This window comes from Scyliorhinus torazame, chromosome 4 (genome assembly GCF_047496885.1).
Source record: "Scyliorhinus torazame isolate Kashiwa2021f chromosome 4, sScyTor2.1, whole genome shotgun sequence".
Classification (NCBI taxonomy): domain Eukaryota; kingdom Metazoa; phylum Chordata; class Chondrichthyes; order Carcharhiniformes; family Scyliorhinidae; genus Scyliorhinus; species Scyliorhinus torazame.
In genome coordinates this window covers 332,246,452-332,253,290 of record NC_092710.1, presented here as the reverse complement: position 1 = coordinate 332,253,290, position 6,839 = coordinate 332,246,452, and positions in this window count along the sequence as shown.

The window sequence follows — 6,839 nt, the reverse complement described above, 5'->3', positions numbered from 1 at the left end:
TCAGAATTTTATGTTTCACTGAGATCCGTTCTCATTCTTAGAAAACCCCAGTGAATGCAGACCTAGTCATAGAATCCACAGTGCAGAAGGAAGCCATTCGGCCCTTTGGGTCTGCACTGGCCCTTGGAAAGCGCACCCTACTTAAGCTCACGCCTCCACCCTATCCCCGTAACCCAATAACCCCCTGTAACCTAACCTTTTGGACACACAGGGTCAATTTGGCATAGCCAATCCACCTAACCTGCACATCTTTGGACTGGGAGGAAACCAGAGCACCCGGAGGAAACCCACGCACACACGGGGAAGACGTGCAAATTCCACACAGTCACCCGAGGCCGGAATTGAACCTGGGATCTTGGAGCTGTGAGACAGCAGTGCTAATCACTGTGCCGCAATCCAATCTCTCCTCGTATGACAATCCTGCCATCCCAGGAATCCATCTGGTGAACTAGACAAATCAAAGAAGGCGATGATAAGAGAGGTGATAAATGGATTTTAAAGGAGTCTCTTGAATGTGTTGGGGCAGAGGGATTTTGTGAGAGAATTCCAGCGCGTGGTGCGTTGGTGATTGAAGGCACTGTTTCAAATGTTATGATGAAAGGACTGCAACAGAGGTCAGATGCAAAGAAATTGCGCTTGACCGTGTAACTGGAGGACATTACTTAGAGAGGGTAGAACAAAAATGATATTTTGACAAATTGGGATGCATGAGCCAACATGGGTAAATAAGGATGGGGCGATGGGTGAGTCTGACTAAAATGTGACAGTCCCAACTCCACTCTTGGGGATTACAATGTTGTTGAGTTACTTGGCCTATGTTGCATTCTGCTACCAGAAAATATTGTTTTCCCAAATCATTCAATGCCTTTGAAAATCAATGGGGTAATATACCTTTTGAGGAATGAGATTGAGGTTTATTTCGATCACAACGAAACAGCTTGAAATACATGGACTTGCACAATTGAGACCAGCTGCACAGGTTGTGGAAGGAGGAGGCTTTGGTGGGGTGTATGACTTTAGATTTTATTACAAGCTTTACTTTTTGGAAGGCCACGTAACTGATCTCTGGCATCACACAACAAAGCAATAATAACTTGCCTTTCAATGTAGCAAAACGTCCAGCTGCTGAGCAAGAGAATTTTGAATAAAGTGTTTCTGACGGTGAGTTGGAGAAGGGGATATCACAATAGGTGACCAAAAGCTTGGTCAAATAGGCCTGTTTTAAATGAGAAAGGCAGAGGGGCTTAGGGAGCATAGAAACTGGAGAGGATCATTTCGCCCTCAAGCCTGTTCTACCATTCTGTGATCATGGCTACTACCATGGCTGATCAGCAGACAAATTCCCCATATAGCCAATGCAGCTGAAAGCCTCACCAGAAACCGCAAACTGGAGATGTGTGAGAAACCAGAATTGGAGGAGTACAGAGATCTGAAAGCTTATGAGGTTCCAGAGAAAGGGGGGTGTGAGGTAGTGGAGGGATTGGAACACAAGGATGAACATTTGAAAATAAAGTTTTGCCAGACTGAGAGCCAGTGTATGTCAGAAAGAATTGGATATAATTGGGAAATTGTGTGGCTTAAGTTACAAGCAGCAGTATTTTCAATGAGCCCAAGTTTATGTAGGGTGGAAGCTGGTCAGGAGAGCAAAGGTTGGTGGCAGATCAGAAGATTGGACAGGAAGTTTAGAAAATGGCAAAGAATGCTGAAAGAATTGCAAATAAGGAGGGAAAAATAAGTGCGAGAGAAAGCTAGTTAGAAATATAAACCAGGTTAAAGTCCAACAGGTTTGTTTCGATGTCACTAGCTTTCAGAGCGCTGCTCCTTCCTCAGGTGAATGAAGAGGTATGAAGAGATACCTCTTCATTCACCTGAGGAAGGAGCAGCGCTCTGAAAGCTAGTGACATCGAAACAAACCTGTTGGACTTTAACCTGGTGTTGTAAGACTTCGTACTGTGCTCACCCCAGTCCAACGCCGGCATCTCCACATCATAGAAATATAAAGGCAGATGGTAAGATTTTCTTTAGATATTTTAAAAATACATTAGCAAAGTGAGTCATATAGAAAATAACTCACTGGGGAGTTAATAATGGAAAATAAGGTGATAGCACGTGAACTGAAACGTGAAACATTGGTCTTCACTCTAGAGGATACAAGCAACGTCCCAGAAATGGCTGTACACGGGAGCACAGTGGTTAGCATTGTTGCTTCACAGCGCCAGGGTTTCGGGTTCGATTCCCAGCTTGGGTCACTCTGTGCAGAGTCTGCACGTTCTCTCTGTGTCTGCGTGGGTTTCCTTCGGGTGCTCCGGTTTCCTCCCACAAGTCCCGAAAGACGTGTTGTTGGGTAATTTGGGCATTCTGAATTTGCCCACTGTGTACCCGAACAGGTTCCGGAGTGTGGCGACTGGGGGATTTTCACACTAACGTCATTGCAGTGTTAATGTAAGCCGACTTGAGACGATAAAGATTATTATTATGATTAAATCAGGAATTAGTAGGGATCGAGGAACTGAGGAAAATTACAATCACCAGGGAAGTGGTACTGAGCAAATTGTTGGAACTGCGGGTTGACACGTCCCTGGGTCCTGATGGATTTCATCCTGGGGTCTTAAAAGAAGTGGCTAGTGAGATGGTTGATGCTTTGATTTAAATTTCCCAAAATTCGCTTGATTTGGGGAAGGTTCCATTAGATTGGAAAATAGCTAATGTAGCTCCTTTATTCAAAAAGGTTGGGAGATGGAAAGCAGGGAGCTATAGGCCAGTTAGCTTAACATCTGTCATAGTGAAAATAAGATATTCAGAAATAGGAACAAGTGTAGGCCATTCAGCCCTTCGAGCCTGCTCTGTTATTTAATAGGATCATGACTGATCCAACACTTAATAAGTCCACTTTCCTGCCTTATCTCCATAAGCCTTAATTCCCCTACTGATTTAAAAACCTATCGATCTCAACCTTGAGAATGTTTAAGGCTTCGGCCTCCACAGCTTCCTGCGGTAAAGAATTCCACAGATTCGCCGCTCTGCGCAAAGAAGTTCTTCCTCAAATCTGTCTTAAATGAGCACCCCTTTATTCTGTGACTCTGCTCTCGGTCCTTCACTCTCCCATGAGTGGAACCACCCTCCCAACGTTTACCCTGTCTAACCTCCTAAGAATCTTACATGTTTCAGTCATATCAGCTCTCATTCTTCTAAACTCCAGGGAATATGGACCCAACCTGTTTAATCTTTCCTCATTTGGCAATCCCTCCATACCTGGGATCATCCTGGTAACCCTCCTCTGTACTGCCTCCAATGATAATATATATTTCCTTAAATAAAGGGCCCAAAACTAGACACAGTTTTTCAAAATGAGGCCTCAGCAGTACCTTGTACAGTTGCAGCAACACCTTTACTTTTATACTCCAGCCCCTTGAAATAAAAGTCAGTGTTCCATTTGCCTTCCTTATTACCTTCTGTCACATCTGGACGTGCACATCGCAGGCAGGGATGACCCATCCCTAATTGCCCTTGAGGGGGCAGTTAAAAGTTGCATGTAGGCCAGACCAGTTAAGGACAACAGATTTCCCATTCCTAAAGGACATTAGTGAACCAGATGGGTTCTTGCAACGATGGTATCATGGTCATCATTGGACTTGAATTTCAATTTTTTATTGATTTTAAATTTCGCCATCTGCAGTGGTGGGATTCAAACCGGGTCCCCAGAGCATACTCTAGGGTCTGTGGTTTACTAGTCCAGTGACAATACCACTATTCCATTGCCTCCCTTCTCTCTCTGCCTGCCTTATAAAGTTAAAATGGCTCCAAGAAAATCCTGAGCCACTGTATACAGTCACAGGGCCCTGTCTCAGATCTATTATCTTGCACCAGCTGTCAGATTTTGTAATGGTACAGAGCAGTAGGAGACCTTTTGGCCCATCCAGTCTGTGTCCATATTTTTAAGACCGATTCCATTAGTTCCACAGCTCAGCCCGCACTTTGTTGTGTTAAATTTCATTTGTCAAATCTGTGTCCTTTAATTAAGAATTAACGGTGGCGCAGTGTCATAAACAGAATACCTCATCGCCCCATGGGTTTGTTTAGTCAGTGCGGCTGAGATCATAGCTCAGGCTTCCCGGTAAAGTTGGAAATTACTGAACCAGCTAGCATCTAGCTGTGAAGAAGCTATTGAGAGTCAGAGATAAATAAAACAGAAGAGCCCTGCTGTGGGATAAGCACCGAGTGTGTGAGGGGGTGCCGACTGGCACTGCAACTGCTTAATAGAACCGTCACAATAGTATTTGTGCCCTCTTCTGAACCAGACAAACACAACACTGTTCAGGAAACCCATGGGACTGACTTCAGACAGTCTGTGAGGCAGGTGATCTGGTTGGCTGAGGTGTGTATATTAATAGGCCTGATGTCACACTTTGTGCACAATGAATATTCTAGCGTGTATTTTGCATTATTTCCATCGGGCCCACCCATTTCCCAACACTAGGATATTTCTCCCATATGCCTAGTCACCATAATAATAATAATCACAAGTAGGCTTCAATGAAGTTACTGTGAAAAGCCCCTAATCACCATATTCCGGTGAGGCTCGTACAGGAATTGAACCCACGCTGCTGGCTGTGTTCTGCATTGACAAACTAGCGATTTAGCCCACTGTGCTAAACCAACCATGTAAGTTGGAGTAGTCTATTTGACTACTTGAGGAATCATAGAATCCCTACAGTGCAGCCGTAGGCCATTCGGCCCATCGAGTCTCCACCCAGTGTCTGAAAGAGTACCCTTCTCTGTGCCCTCTCCCCGTAACACAGTAACCCCACCTAACCTTTTTGGGCACTAGGGGCAATTTATCATGGTCAATCCACCTAACCTGCACCTCTTTGGACTGTGGGAGGAAACCGGAGCACCTGGAAGAAACCCACCCAGACAGTCACCCAAGGCCAGAACTGAACCCGGGTTCCCTGACGCTGTGCCACCGCGCCGCCCCTAGTTGAAAACCTATCCATGTTTTCAATCCACACCACTGGGTGCGAGGAGAGAAGAGTATACAGTGAACTCGGCCTAACCTTTCCTTAGATAAGGCTCGAGCACTGAGACCAGCCTTACACACTTAGACCACAGCTAATTTAACGCTGATCAGTCTGTGACCACTGGGAGCAGCATTGCTCAGTTTTATACTCAGCAGAGTTTTTCTTTTGTGTTATCTGATGTGAGTCATGACTGGTAGGTATTTAAATGTGTAATAGCGTGTGCAGATGTATAATAGGTTCACTTCAGTTCCCAGTGGGTTGTACACACAATTAATCAGGTGAGCATGCAGTGAATTCCTTTTAACCCAGTGGACATGTAACAACATACAATGTTATTGAATCTTAGTTGGTACATTTTGGTTAAAAAAGCTTAAGTCTACATTGAATCTGCAAGGCCTTGTCTTCCCTCTGAACCAGAAGCTCTGGGTTTCAAGCCCCACTTCAGGACTAGATGGTTCATACATGGCAACAGGTTGACTACCAGCCTCTAAACCTTCCAATTTTCCTGTTGGCAGACAGTAGGAATGGGAGAATTTCCTGGTCAGCCATTCTGCGGAAGGCAACAGCAAATCACTGCAGTATTTTGCCAAGCATAATCATGGACAAATCCAATGGAAGTCACCCTCTTCGAGCATGATACCTGGAGGAGGGGGAGAAAATTGAGTGATGCAAAAGAACAGTGAATTCCGTGTTCAGGTTCGCAAGACATTAAAAGCAGTCCCTCCAGTCACAAGACTTTGGGAAAAACAAAATGCTGATGTTTTTGCATTGAGGGCTACATCCAAATTTCCAAGTGTGGTGAATCTAATATCGAACTTTAATTGACATGCTGGGTTAGAACCTGACTTTACCCATTTTTTATTTCTGCAGGATCACTGGAAATAAATCAGCAGAGGTTTACAACAGGCTGTCAACTCACTATCGCCCATCTGCAGTATTGCACAAAATCAGCATTAACCTCACTGTATGCAGTTTTGTTCCACACCATAGGCAACAGAGAGGATACAGTGCAGATCATTAGGGTGCTGCCTGGTATGATAATAAATCAATGGGAAGACTTGAAAAACTGGGGCTGATTTCAATGGAATAGAGGAAATTAGGGGTGATTTGTAAATCGTAAAATCAAATTGGGAAGAACATTCCTCAGGTAGTGCCCAAGGCCCAACCATCTTCAGCTGCTTCATCAATCACCCCCCTTCCATCATAGGGTCAGACGTGGGGATGTTTGCAGATGACTGCACAATGTTCAGCACCATTCGTGACTCCTCAGATACTGAAGCAGTCCATGTCCAAATTCAGCAAGACCTGGACAATATCCAGGCTTGGGCTGACAAGTTACATTTGAGCCAAACAAGGGGCAGGCAATGACCATCTCTTACAAGCAAGGGTCAACCATCGCCCCTGGACATCCAATGGCATTGCCAATCAACATCCTGGGGGTTACCATTGATCAGAAACTGAACTGGACTAGCCATATTGGGTCACTGTCTGTGTGGAGTCTGCATGTTCTCTCCGTGTCTGCGTGGGTTTCCTCCGGATGCTCCCGATTCCTCCCACAAACCCCGAAAGAAGTGCCGTTAGGTGAATTGGAGATTCTGAATACCCGAACAGGTGCCGGAATGTGGCGACTAGGGGATTTTCACTGTAACTTCATTACAGTGTTAATGTAAGCCTACTTGTAACAATAATAAAGATTATTAATTTATTAATTCTGTGGCTACCAGGGCAGGTCAAAGGCTAGGAATCCTATGGTGAGTAACTCATTCCTGACTCCCCGAAGCCTGTCCACCATCTCCAAGGCACAAGTCAGGAGTGTAATGG